Below are 14,723 nucleotides of genomic sequence, written 5' to 3' on the forward strand. Positions count from 1 at the left end.
AAAGAATTAGGAAGACTCGATAAAGACTTGAAAACCAATTGAAAGCATATATACAAGATGTCTAAAACACCATATATCATCCTTTGACTTCGAATCTCGTCGATTAGGGTTGTCATCGTTCCTCAGAGTTTGGTCAGTTCCCCTCGGGTTTGGGCTAGATCAGTTGGTGAAATCGGTCTGGATTGAGATCGAGTTGGATCGTCGGAGGGTGATCTGTTTCCGGGACGGCTCCAAACCCAAGCTCCAGTTTGCTCCGGAATTGTCGTTTGGTTGATCGGAGGAGGTCGATCTTGACTCGAAGTCCCGATCGGAGGGATTCGTTGCGTGGGGGCTGTTCTGGTCGCACTTGTGGTTCCCGTTAATCCAACCGGGGTTACTCCGACTGGCGAGTTGGATCCGACAGGGTCGATGTCGTTGATTCACGAAAGAGTGGTTCATGTCGTTTGGTTGGGGTCCATAGTCGCGTTTAAGAAACTTAGATCGGTTTCTTAGCAAAGAAGTTCTTCGTTTATCTTCCCCACAGATGGCGCCAAAATGTAGAACCTAAATTCTACACAAAGTATTTGATAGTGATCGGGGTTGATCTAGGGAAGATAAATGATGTGGGCAACGATATCTTTAGAACACAACGATGTTAAATTGTTTCCAGTAGTCGAAAATAGACTTTATTGATAACTGGGATCGAATGCAATGAGCTGAACTAGATCGAATGATACAAACAAGTTCGATAAAGAAGGAATCTAAAAGTGGGAAGACAATAAGATCGATGTGAATGTAAAACTCTCTCTAGGGTTTTTAACGTGTCCTCTTCCTTGTTTCTTCTCCTTCCTTTATAGCGAGTCGACTCCGAGATCTCCGTGCCAGCTCTGCGATCTCAGCTTCTTGTTGCGCGATCATTGCGACCTCTGCGACTTCTTCTTCGAGCTTGATTCTGGTTGTGGGCCTCGGCGTGTCTTGGCCCATGTCTTTGATCGGGGCCCATTTTGATCTTGACCAAAATTGGGTCCAACAAATAGGTTTGCCAAAGGTTCGTCTCACGGGAGCGTGTTCCTCTGTATTTTTGGTTAGAAACAAAACTTTAGTTGGAGAGATAAAGTAACATATAGAGACTCAACCTTTAGAAGCATTTGTATCATTAAGAATAGTACCAAAATTTACTGTTGTAGGCTGACTTGTTATGTTGTTTTGTGTATCAATTACACCTTCAATACTGCTACTTGTACGGTTGATTCCTGCCTGCCTTAGTCTATTTTTAAGCCTTCTGAGTCCTATGGCTGCAAACAAATATCTTAAGTGAGTGGGTCTGTACTAAGGAAGATATGAACATTCTATTTGATAACTTACAACCAACATCGCTGTTTAGTCTGTTCTTCTTTGAGGGAGAAATTTCTTGTCCAATTTCATCGACTGCACAAAATAATTCTGGTTATCTTGATCTAATATTTACAGAAGGCGAGCTATATAGAGAGTAGGAGAAAGAGACAACAAAAACCCTGAATCTGAGGTATGTTTGTGACATCCTGAAACACTACTCCTAAGTTGCGATTTGGTTTTTGACTGATGGTCAATGAGGGATTGTTCTCATCCTCATATTGTTTCCTCTTCTTTTTCCGAGAAGGTTGACCATGGGAGTGAATCCCTGAGTCGTCTTTCATTCGATTATTCGTTGATTGAAACTGCCAAAATAAAGTCACAAGTATTGCACATCAATACTTTAAAAAGCAGCAAAACCCTTACTTTTTTTTATATATTAAAGCTATAAACGTTTTGATATAAGACCTGAAAATCAATGTTTCTAAACCTTTATTTTCAAAAATACTTATAAAATTTTGCGATGACTGTATTTTAATATTTGAAAACCGCACAATATGTTTATGCTCATTCGTTAATTCAGACTTATAAATTTAAACATATATGTAATTAAATAATGTAATTAAATTATATTTGCAAAAGAATTAAGACATCAAATATAGTGTAATTGATGTGAGAATAAACTTGCCCGGTATATCTATACTATACTAAAAGTTGAATAAGCTCAACTGAATACATTTAGCCTATCCACGTAGGCATAAAAAATTAACCAATCAACATTTAAAATCTTGCCACATCAGCCTAAATCTTCTTCTTTGCGAATAAGACGATGGAGAACTTTCGGTTGCGTTGAAACCTTCGTCTGTTCAGCGTTCCTTCTCTCATGTCATCCTTAATTGCAAGGAAAGCTTCATGCTCCAGATCACCTCTACCCATGAAGCTGAAATCCATGGCCTTCCCTCACAATATCATGTCCAGCCTTCTTCTCTTGCCATGATTTCTCCAGCTTCTCCACCGCATCTCTCATCTCGGAGCTGTGTACAGATTCCAAAACAGGGGAGCCCAGAACAGAGAATCCAAGAAGCACCATGACATCCTCCAGAGTTATCGTTGCTTCACCCCAAGGGAACACGAAAGAGTTCGTTTCAGGACACCATTTTTAAGAAACAGAGAGAAGCAGAGATGGGTTCTTAGTGATGTTGTAAGTGGAAGCCTTGATTGCTTCAAAGATCACAGCTTTTCTCCATGTGGGTTCGTGTAAAGCTTCCATCTTTCCGACCCAAGAGACAAAACGACGCTCTGCAACTCAAAACCTAGAGACGGAGTCTCATGAAGACAAGCTGTTTAGCAACTCTGTAGGAGATGATGAAACAGAGTGACGTTGACGGGGAAGCTCGGCTACGGCTTCACAAGAGGTAGCGATGGGTTTTAGTAAGTGGGCTTTGCTAAAGGTGTGACCTTTCTCAGAAAACATGACTTCTTCTCTCTCTTCAGTGACGTGAAGTGATGATGCGTTGGACATGGAGAAGAAGGAAGAAGAAGAAGCAAAGTTAGGGATTTGGAAAGTCAAGACATGATCAGTTTTGCTATGAATGGCGAAAGAAAAAAGCAAATGTATAGGCAGAGAAAAATGGTGGAGACTGAACGTACCACTTGCTTTTTTTGGCAAAGAAGCAAATGCTATTTTCTTCTTACTCAATAAGTTAAAATGTTGACTGTACAAGAGTATCAACGGTCATATTCAGTCCTTTCATTGTTGTTAAGGTTATATGTTTCAGGTTATGCAATTCCTGTTATCTAATATATGATGAAATTGGTATTATAACTGCAAGGTCTTCTACCATCTTCTATTTCTCGGGCTTGTGCCAGGAATAAAACATAAAACATATCAATGTATCTACAGTCAAATCCTAGGCAGTAAGACATGTCACAAGAGTGATCAAATGTCTCAAAGCAGCTATTCAAAGAAGTCTTTGAGGTAAACAATGTTTAATTTGCTATATGAAGAATCATAAGAATGTTCTGGCCTACACAGATAAACTTTAGAGTGTATTTGTTATGCTCTTTTAATCTCTTTTGGACTTAATTGTCTAAAGTTATATGTACAGAAAACCCCTACAGGTGAAAGTTGGAAGAAGACCTGGTGATGCAGAGAACCAGTCAACCAGAGTGCGTTAACCAAAAAAGCTTTACTTGAACTGAACTGGAAGTAAATACAACTTAAGAATGTTTCGTTTTTAGTTGTTACACGACCTCTTTATTTTTTGATGTTTCTGAGACAGAATAAACTCAAAAAATGTTTGGACAGGTCAAACAATGGAATAGAAGATATGTGTATGGACCAATGTAACTTGGCCAGCAACGGTATGGTTATTCCTCTAAAGCTAAATCTAACAAGCTACATTATCTTTCTTGGTCTCTAAGATTCATAATCATTCTGGATTTAAGCTTTGAAGCCAAAAAAAAACAATACCAATGAAAATTATGTGACTGGTTTATTTCCAAAACTTATTTTTTGATGTTAACATTTTCTTTTTGCCAATGCTAACCATACCAGAAGCTCAAGTGGAGTTTGCTATTCTAGCGTACCATCTTTTTTTCAGAGTGATTTAAATGTCAAAGCAACAGTATGAGCTACACCAACAAAAATAGAAGACTGAAGATTAAGGAATTAGAGTTGCGATTAAAAGAAAATTAGAAGCCTGCCTCCTATTTGGTACATTCTATTACATTTATGCAAAAAGCTGCACTGGTGTCAATGCAACAGTCGCGCTTCTCTACTATTTGGTACATTCCATTACATTAACGCAGAAAGCTGCACTGGTGTCAATGCCTCACAGAGATTCCATTACACCCACGACTGGAATAAAACAGCAAGGGCAAGAAATAAAAAAGGCGATCAGAAGTCAGACATTCTCTTTTGGTAAGTTTACTTTGCGGCTGTTGAATGTTGAATCAAGGTATTTATCTCACATATATCTTCTTACTGATTAACGAATGCTCTTTTATTTTCTATCCTAGGCTACCAATTTTTTCCATGGATATAGGGTGTGACCGTGCAAGCAAGGTAATTCATGCTAATTGTATGCGTCTGTGATGTGTATTATCTGGTTATTTATGCGGAGTACAAAGTCTTTATATTCCTTAGCTGCTGTCCTGAGGAGTTGAAAAAACAAAATATTATGCGACTCCAGCCGGTGCTTTTGAAATCGGGCTTGAACAGCTTGAGTTAATGTGCAAAGTTAAGAATATTGCTTCTCTTCAACTATAAGGATACAAGCAAGAGAGTGTTAAAACCTTCAACAAAGGCAATTCATATCTCAGTAGAAAGAAGAAGTATGGTCAGAAGAAAAAAATGATGATGAGCTAAGTAACTGGACCTGATCTTCCTACCAAGTCCTCTAAGGCCTTGGCTGTATCTTTTCTGCCATAAGCATATCAAGAAAAGAAAACAATGTCCGTCTAGCTCCCAGGAGCAAACGAGGAGTTAGTTTCCAGCAATGTCCCTGTCACAAATTTTGTTTGTCTCCATCAAACATTTATAAATGACAATGTTAATTTTAGCTTTTAAATTTAAAATATTAAAGAAAATAGTTATCTTTTAAAGATAAATTTAAAAAGTGATATCAAACTTGGGGTAAAGTTTTATATTAAAATTCCCAAGAAATCAGAATATGCATTTGTTTCTCCAAAAATTCTAAAAGTGATGTTCATGTATAAATGCCGCTTCTATTTTTTATGTTTTTGAAATTATTTTTTCAATAGAACTTTTGGTTCGTACACTATTATTCTTTGTCTTTAATTAGCAAACAATTTATCCATACCTGTATATTAATTTACAGAAGTCCGACACCAAATAAGATATAAACTTATTTATTATAATGTTATCAAAATTATATTAGACCAAAGTTACAAAAACAACATTTACACATTCTAAAAAAATCAAGTACAAATAAATATTTTTTCTACAGCTAAAATATAGGTCACTAATATTTAATAGTATGTTCAATACGCTTCCAATTAATATTATTATATAAATTAATATTTTCACTATTTAATAATGCACTGTCAGACAAATCTTAAATGGTTTCAGTTCTAAAACAGTCAACAATAATCGATATTAAAAATCTACATAAAACAATATTAATAAATTTAAGTGCATTATTGAACAAATATTTTTTGTTCTGATCTGTTTTACTTATATGAAATTTTGTTCCCTAAAATATTTCAAATCTTATATACAAGTAAAGTTTGCAAAACATTTCAGGAAAAAAGTAACTCAAACTACATTTCAGGTTACTCATTTTCATTTCATATACTGTAAATGAAACTTATTTGACATTAAAATAGCTCTGTGCAACAGCATATAAAATCTTAAAAGTCATATGTATCAAAAAATTACCATAAAAGTCAAAATAGTAAGTTGTAAATATTTTTTAAACACTATTTTCATTACAATCAATGAAGATATAAAGACCGGCGATTACCATAATTCTGACAAGAACAGTCCGTCGAACCAAACCAAAAGTTCCTGGAAACAACATCTCACACATGGTAGACAAAGATCAACATAGAGATAACACAATCTTTAACTTTACCAATCAAAGTTAAAATAAACAAGGATCAAATCATAAGAAACCAAGAACAAAACAATGCATGTTGACTACAATAAAGCTCCTTTGAACAAAGACAAGGCGAGGACTCCAGACTAGGACCTCTGGCTTGCGTCTCCTGCTATATAGAATAGCACATGCAATATAAAGACCAAAGTTTCATACACCAGGAAACAGAACAATTAAGTTCATTAGTCGTCAACCGGAATGGCAGAGACAGAGAAGAGAACTCGAAACACTATGTAAAGCTTGACGGAAGAAGAGATTTTGATCAAATCTTAAGGGTAATGAAAAGGACCGAAACAACTCACAATCGAGTTCAAACTTGCTCGAAAGATCGAAACCAATAGTGACCCAAAGAAAGCTCAGAGACGACATGCAACACAAACAAAACAACACATGGGTTCAAAGATAAAATCAGATCTAGAGGGTAAGAAAACCCAACCTGCTTTAACTAGCTATATCAAGCAAAGAAGATCAATGAACATTGCATTGAGATCATCAATAAACTCATTAATCTCCTGAAAAGACAAAATCAAAACTTGATTAAGTTACCCAAAAAGAAGAACATGAAGAAAATCAGATGATCTCAGTTGACAAAATATGATAAAAAACCAAAATCAAAGATCCAACTCCAGCTCTAAGGGAGTAACCGGAATCAGAGAAGAAGCGTAACAATGGATAATGGAAGAGAGAATGAAAATTTTTTTTTATGAAAGAAAATGATTAGATTTTTCTCACGGCAATAGTAAATTGTAAATGATCAAATAAACACAATTATTCTAAAATTAAGATAATAATTTACATGTGATAAAATATGATATAAATAAATAAATTTAAAAGTATATATCCGCGCGTAGCGCGGAAAAACGATCTAGTTTATCTAAATTTTTTATATACACAAAGTATATAAGAAATATATTATTATGAGAACTCACATATAAATTTAATGAGACAATATAAAAAAAATCATATTATTAAAAATCACATATAATGGAACGTTTTAAAAGACCAAACATGACTAACCAAGATCTAAAACATTGTGTTGCGAGAACACTTATTAGAAAGAAAAAAAAAAAAAATTTGAGACACTGAAAAAGATTCTCCTTCTTTAGTTATTCTTTTGTAAGATCAAACTCTTCATTGCTCATCTTCTCAATCTTGATAATTTTCATAGGGCGAATCTTTGAAGTTGATGTGGTGTCCGGATGGTCTATAATGTCATAACATGATCGCTTTGAAGGCGTCGTCATCTTGCTAGAGCTTTCATCACTCTAACTTAAAAGAGATCCCTAGATAATAGATAAATACAGAAGACATATTAATCACATATGATAAAATCTTTATATATAAAGAAATGTTGCTTCTCTCCTGTCATGCCACCTAGGATCCAGGTCAAAAAGTCGAAGGTTGTGAGCATGACACACGTGTCACCGTCGACCAAAACACATCACTTCATTTAATCCGAAATTGTGACGGGCTTATCTTTAGAATTGGTCTGTGCGTTTTGTTTAATAAGCCCGGTCCGTTATAAGGCGTAATATGATATGTTCGAAACGGGGCGTTTCTGATTTTATAGTTTCATCTTTCTCTTCTCCCCGTCTCTATCTTCTCCCCAGTAGCGATTCTAGGGTTTCGACTTAGATTTCTTAAGTAACCGGCGGAAGCTCTGACTATAATTCCCCAATCTCCCAGCGATGAACAAACCCAACTTCAACCAATCGAGAAGAAGACTTATATAGAAATCAAAAAGGTGCGAGCGAGGGGCTGTTGCTTGATGGCGGTAGATATCGAGAGAAGCGTAATAAGGTTGTTGCAGGCAGTCAAAGCATGAAGGATTTCTCCATCCAGGTATATACATATCTGCGCAAGAAGATTTCCAGTTTTAGATTTTGGAATCCTAATAGTTTTATTCCAGCCCGTATAAGAAAGATTGTATACAAGGTAAACCATAATTGAAATGAAACAAAAAAAAACTAATGTTTACTACAAGAAAATCGATCATATATCTTCATAATGCGTTTGCCTAATATATTGTGGGATCATAGGAATAAGCTCATCAAGAGAATAGAGCTCATCTATGTACAAGAAAGTGAAGAAAAAGCTAAGAATATCAAGAACATAATTACCAGACATGGTTATGACAACGATCATGATGTGTACCAAGATGCCGACAAATAACCAGAACTGCACGGTGATCTAGGTTTGCTCCCTAAGACGCTAAGCGTTGTGTTTTCTGACATGGTTTCTCTGTTAATATCTGTGTGACACTAATGTTCCGGGGACGAGAGGAGATCGTTCCACCAGGGATAAAAGTTTGTCCGGTTATGTCTTCAGATTATAGCAAACCCGTGAAACTGGGCCAGTAAGAGAACCCTTTTATGGACAAGAGGCTGCGTCATATATGACAGATATTTCAGGGATGAGAGAAGAAAGCTGAAGACATCAAGGATCGTCTCCGTTATATTGCAATTGGCTAGGGAGAGGTTATGGAGAGACGTCGCTTCTTTAAGCGTTTCACGGATTGTTCATGAGATACGCCTCTTGACGTGGGCTCATGCCATAGAATAGATTTTTGAGATCATAGTCGAAGAGATTGTCATCTAAATACAGCGTCTACAAACGAGTAAGACCGGTGAAACCAAGAATCACACCAAAAATCTGATTCTCAAAGAGCTCGAGAACAGTCCAATCCGTGAGGGTGTGAAGATCGGGAGGAGTTCCACGAATTCCTTCTGTTTTAGGCCGAATTGGCGTAACCCGGTTGCTTCCATCGCATTCAACAGTTTCCCATTTACAAGGTCAGGATTAGACCAGTCGATGTCTTTTGGCAGGTTCAGACTTGATTTGAGAGTTTGCATAGTCGGATTATCAACACCGTTCTGCTAAAAACGAAACCCATAAATGAAAGGAAGAAACAAAAGATACCCAGATGAGATTTTGTAATTTTCTTGGGGATTTTTTCGACAAAAGTGATAGGGGAATTCGAGCTTGAAGCAGCCGCAATTTTATAAGAAAAAAGGTTTTTTACAGGAAACAATGACGTTAAGAAAAGTGGAATTGGCCGAAGTGGTGCACGATAAAGAGAGAATTGGATTAGAAAATAACATTGTATGGAGCTGCGAAAAATATTTTAGATCAATGGTAAACGAAGATTTTACTCATACAATTTTATATTAAAAATTCATAGGAACTATGGTTTCTGCCAATTAATAAAAAAAAGAAATTTTAAGATACAAGTTATTGCTCTTCTACTTTACATCTTAATCTTAATTTAACGGGTCATTGCTATGGTTTTAAAGAAAAAACGATTAAATATCTTTGGATTTTAGCTGACATCGACGTAAATTGGTTTTCTAGATTACAAGTACATTAGAAGAATCTCTTATTAATTTTTCTCACTTTTTTTTTTTGACTTAGGCATTTAATTCTTCTAAACTTTCATGAGCCTGGCGCCACAATTCCTTTTGAAATGCCTTGGTCCTTTTATAAAGATATCACTTCATCTTAAGATTATACAAAACTACTATAGCATTAGAAGAAAGTAGTGAAATTTTACCTTTTGTTTATCCTACTTTTGCAAGACCTTCATATCGTATTGTATTCAAAACATAATGTAAAACAGTTAAGAGCGATGGACCTAAAGACTCAAATATGGGATTCTGAGAGTAAGTTTTATGAGACTAACTTAATAAAATATAAATTGAGTATTCTCCTCCCTAAAGGACGTCTTTAATTTTCTCCCCAGACTAGGCATTCAACTTATAACTGACGTATTAAAAGAGCAAGCTAAGAGTTACATCAATAAGTTTCATTCTACGAAAAACAAAACTCTGTTAAACTTGATGATGTTGGTGAGGAATTATTCTTCAACTACCTTCTAAATTTTAACTTAGGCCCACAAAATCTTTTTTTCCCACAAAATCTTTATAAACAGAGTAACACTAGAAATTGATGGAAACCATTTTCACGCATCCGTAACTCAGCCAACAAATAAGGTCACTAAATACCAACTAAGACAAATGAAAAAAGAAGCTCAGCCTCACACGTAAGTAACGTAACCAGCATATTCATATTGTCCAGCACTCTCATTTTTACCAGTAACCTTAATCGCGCAACAGCATTAGGCTGATGCAAAATCTGTCCTAAACAAACATCAACCTAAACATACATCAACCCAGTGCAACAAATAAACATAGACCTAACAAAAAGATAACACATTCACATATAGTATACTTATATATATCACACGCAAAGTAAATCATACCCGTAGGGCGGGCCGACCCTAGTCTTATAAAATGAAGAAGTCAACACTAAGACTAAGAGTACGTCACAGTCAAAAAACTCTAAAATACCTCAGATCCTGAGATTGCTGTGGTTCCCTTTCCAGACATTGTTTCAGATTGGGAATCAACCATGAGAGTGTTGTAAACTGACCAGACTTTTAGGACCTTAAACTTGGTATCACCACCTTTGTCGAATGTAATTCCATATCTAAAAGTCTTCCCAACAATCTCCTTAATACACTCAGGCAACAATGCAGGATCTTCAACCTATATGATTTTTTTTATAAGATGGAAAATTTTGTATGGTTGAAAATCTTAGAATCATTATTTTAGAGTAAATATGTGACGTTCAAAATAATACCTCATCAAAAGAACCATTTAGAATTTTTTCTACTTTTACTCCTATAACTGGCATTGCAACCCAATCAAGAAGAATAAATTTTGCTTCAGCTGTATCAAATGAAGTTTAAACCTAATATTAAGGTCACATAAAGCATATAATAAACATAAGCATAAACTGATATACTGAAACATATCCAAAACATATAAGTATATAAATATTACTTTGGTGCAACATTTGTCACATTCTTTTTGCAGATCTCACACCAAAACAATGGTTTCGTTTAGATAGGGGTGTTGCTATCTGGCTCGAGGACTTTATAAGTCATGTGTTGACACGCATCACATCCAAAATAATACCATGCATAATCAGTATCTATAGCATAGATTATAGCAACAACCTTGCACTTTTGAACCTGTTCACACAATTAATAACCATCATTATATCTGAAACAATTATTTACCAAAAATACACTGGTAAAATTAAGTAAACCTGTGTGCATCGTAGAATTTCAGCAATTGTTTTATCCTCATATTCTTTCCAAGCGGCACTTGTCTTCGGAGACTCGTATTTTGCTTTTGTAACAATTTGATTCCCTTCCTCATGTATCTACTCATTGAATCATCATTAAGTAAAATTACACAAAAATTTAAATAAGCATCAAGGTAGGCAATACAATAGTGATAGATCTATCAATTATATAATCAATAAGATTAAGGTTATAGATTATCATAGACTTCTTTTAATTCTTCTGCTTCCTTTATGATCGGGTTGAACACCAATTTTGAAGAATCATAAGCATTTTATATTTGGAGAATACCTATAAAAAATATTTACTCATCATCAATAAATCCACAAAACCTAATGTATATAATTTGTACCTCTAAATGAACCGATTTTAGCAAATCTTATCAAACACACAACTACTCCAAATTGTGCTTCCTCTCTATGATTTTCCATTTCATCAGCAATCTTCCCCCACAAGCAACATTGTATGCACACATCACTATCAACATTAAGTCAAATTTGAGTCAAATAATGTATAGGGTTGATCAAGGGATACTAAAATCACGGAATTAGAATTTTTTACCTGACGTTTCTTAAGGTGAACTCAATTTTCCTTAACTTCTTTCCATTAGAGTGGAGAATTCGAAGTTCTCCAACATCTATGGCTTGTCCAACGATATCTTCGAACACCGAAATAATCCAGATTAATATACATGATTTGAATACATTATAGTAAAATATAGATAGATTAAAACACTAACAATAAGTACCAATTAAAAATTCCGTCTCTAAACTTCCACTCAAAACAAAATCAAATTCTGCTAAGGCTAGAAACATGTCATTGTTTTGGAAATCATTTGGTTTAATAACTGTCTGATTGATGAAACTTATCTTGTACATGAGCTTTGTTGGTCGGAACTGTTTTCCAGGTTCACTAACTTGGAAGTTTTCAATAGTCTTCCATTCGCCAACAATACATTTATCTCCCAAAGATTTCAAATAGTTCTTCCTACAAGTAGCATGAACTTTGATACCCTGGAATAAATTTTGCAGAATAACACATTATTAACGATTCATTAAGTAAAACCAATACCTCTTAAAAATTTCAAGTTAAATAATATTACCTTTTTGTCTGCCATGATGATCTCTAAAGTCTCGCCAAACCCGAGATTTGATGGTTTCCAGGTGTGTATGACTTTGGCTTCAATCAACCAAGTTGTTTTCCATGGCCTTATCTCATCAAGTTAAACCAGTTTTTTCTTAGAAGAGTTAGATGCGAATTGTTTTGTAATCTGCGCGTATGAACTGAGGTTAATATGATGTATATATCTATACTATTAAAAGGGAAGGAGTTTTAAAAAATCTACCTATGAAAAGTTGTTGGACCCTTTCATTAGCTTAAACTATTTTTTTGGTCTCACCTTTTATTTCTCTAACTATGCAATAGTCAATTATCTTATATTTTTCTAACTATGCAATAATCAATTACCTTATATTTCTCCAATTTAGTTTAACAATATATTCTAAATATATATATATTCTAAATATATTGTTATGATGATTTTTGATAAGAATATATTATAGATGCGATTGAAAATTTATATTATTAAAAAAAAATTTTATAAAAGAATTTATAACATCTATATAAAACTATTTATTTTTTATCCTACCATTAACTACAATAACTATAAATAATTTAAATAAATCCTATTATTATTTCTCATTTGGTATGATACACTTCTCTAATTATTTTTCTTATTATCATCCAATGTTATTGTTGTTATTCAATAACGTTATATACATCATATATTATGCTCAAAGATGGATATATAATATTTAGATATCAATTATTAAAACGAAAGCATATATCATACAACATATTATATCATGTCATCTAACATTATATAATTCTAAATATTTACAAAATCAAATTTAATAAAAAAACACTTTAGCAAATCATTTGTTAAAACAAAATTATATATATTTACGTTAAATCTTTTTTTATTTCATTAATATATTAGAAGTTTCATTCATCTCTTAAAATATTATTGAAGATTATTTTTTTCCTACCATGTAAACCAAATGTCGGGTCACACTTGATTGCGGATTTTTTCGCAGTTTGCATGCTTTAAATTAACGAGTTTTCATTAAATCTAAACCAGCTTATGTACAAGTCATCGTGTTTACTGGTTCGACGACGGGTCCAAACTTAATATAAAAGTATTGTTCTCATTTAATTGAAAATAATTTATTTTAAAATAATAGACGCACTGAATCTGATCAATCCATATAATATTTTTTTGAAAAAAGTAATCAAACGATTAAAAATATAATTATATAATAATAATTGTTTTTGACATAATAAAATTTTGTAACATAATAATATATAACAAGACTAAAATACTAATTCATATCATATATTTTTATCAACTGAAAAATAACCCGCGCTTTTAAGCGCGGGTCAAAATCTAGTAAGAAATTAAGTGCTGTGGGTTTAAGATATTTCAAATCATTTCTGTTAAAGTATAGTTAGCGTGTGTTTAGTAAAATCAACAAAATATTTTGATTGGTTGTTATTTATATTTTGAAAAAAAGTAAAAAGAAATTACACTTGGTAGATATGCTTTGGTATATTCTTTTTGGTTAGATAAAAAACCTTCGAGAATATAGATACTTTGATTGAAAGATTAGTACAAACGATTTAGGATATTTGATATTGTTAGGTAGCTATTTCCGGAAATCAAGTTTTTTTGGAGGTTTTCGAGGTTGTGAATTAGCGGATAGTATTTTTGGTATTCGATTTTCAAAATTTTTGGAATTAAATATTGAATGGACTATATTTGAATACTGCAACATATAGATTTTCGGCTGCAATCCTTTGTAAGCTGTATGTTCTGTTTGGAAGTGAGGAATGATAAAAACACAAATATTGACATATATGTATTGTTTTTATTGTGAAATTTGCAGAATCCAATAAACGTTCAAGATTGGTATTCCTGGAACATCAATCTTAATATACGAAGAGATGGTAGATGGTAAACTATAAGAAAAGTAATGCAGTCGAGATAAAATTGCGGTTTGTGTAAAATAAAGTGTTTTAGCATTAGTTATTATACTTGACATTTCATTAGGAAGGAAAAATATGCATCAGAGAATACAGCAGCAGTAGTAATGTAGGCGTCATTTTATATTTTGATTTTTTTCAACGTCGCTTACGTATTAATAAAAAGAATTTTGATAAATCTGATCTACTCTATTAAAATAGAGTCCTATTTTTTATCTACCATACACAAGTCTATGTGTATAATATTCTCCTAACAAAAAATATATACATATATAACTAAACATGCTAAAATTACTCATATATAATATTCTCCTAACAAAAAATATATACATCTAAACAATAACATTTCAAAGAGAAAAGAAATATATTGTCATTACTAATGACTCATTAGGTAATTATCATTTGACTGTTTATCATGATCATATTTAATATATTTCAGTAACTAATTTTGAAATTAAATAGTATAGTCTAATTCTTTTTAAATTATCAAATTATTTTTTTATATAAAACAAAATAAATAAGATTTTATTGGTTGTAACATTTTATGTTTGATATTTTAGTAAAAATAAAAAAATTAAACTGAAATATAATATATTAAATAA

The 14,723-nt window shown here is 33.3% G+C and overlaps 2 long non-coding RNA genes across 5 annotated transcripts; one reads left to right on the forward strand and one right to left on the reverse strand.

Moving 5' to 3' along the window:
* Nucleotides 1–928: 928 nt before the first annotated feature.
* Nucleotides 929–12,564, reverse strand: LOC103865056. Of its 4 annotated transcripts, none has more exons than XR_004450710.1 (5): nucleotides 10,572–11,036; nucleotides 10,280–10,477; nucleotides 1,345–7,216; nucleotides 1,149–1,274; nucleotides 929–1,052 (listed from the first exon to the last, which is right to left on the reverse strand). It is a non-coding gene; the product is annotated as an uncharacterized LOC103865056 (long non-coding RNA). The 4 variants fall into 4 exon arrangements; XR_004450712.1 differs by lacking the exons at nucleotides 929–1,052; nucleotides 1,149–1,274 and adding exons at nucleotides 11,043–12,092; nucleotides 12,182–12,564 and having other exon boundaries at nucleotides 3,168–7,216; nucleotides 10,572–10,965; XR_004450709.1 differs by having other exon boundaries at nucleotides 1,149–7,216.
* LOC103865049 lies at nucleotides 7,250–9,217 on the forward strand. Its single transcript, XR_632350.3, has 2 exons — nucleotides 7,250–7,775; nucleotides 7,973–9,217. It is a non-coding gene; the product is annotated as an uncharacterized LOC103865049 (long non-coding RNA).
* Nucleotides 12,565–14,723: the final 2,159 nt, after the last annotated feature.

Source organism: Brassica rapa, chromosome A09 (genome assembly GCF_000309985.2).
Source record: "Brassica rapa cultivar Chiifu-401-42 chromosome A09, CAAS_Brap_v3.01, whole genome shotgun sequence".
In the NCBI taxonomy this organism is placed as follows: Eukaryota; Viridiplantae; Streptophyta; class Magnoliopsida; order Brassicales; family Brassicaceae; genus Brassica; species Brassica rapa.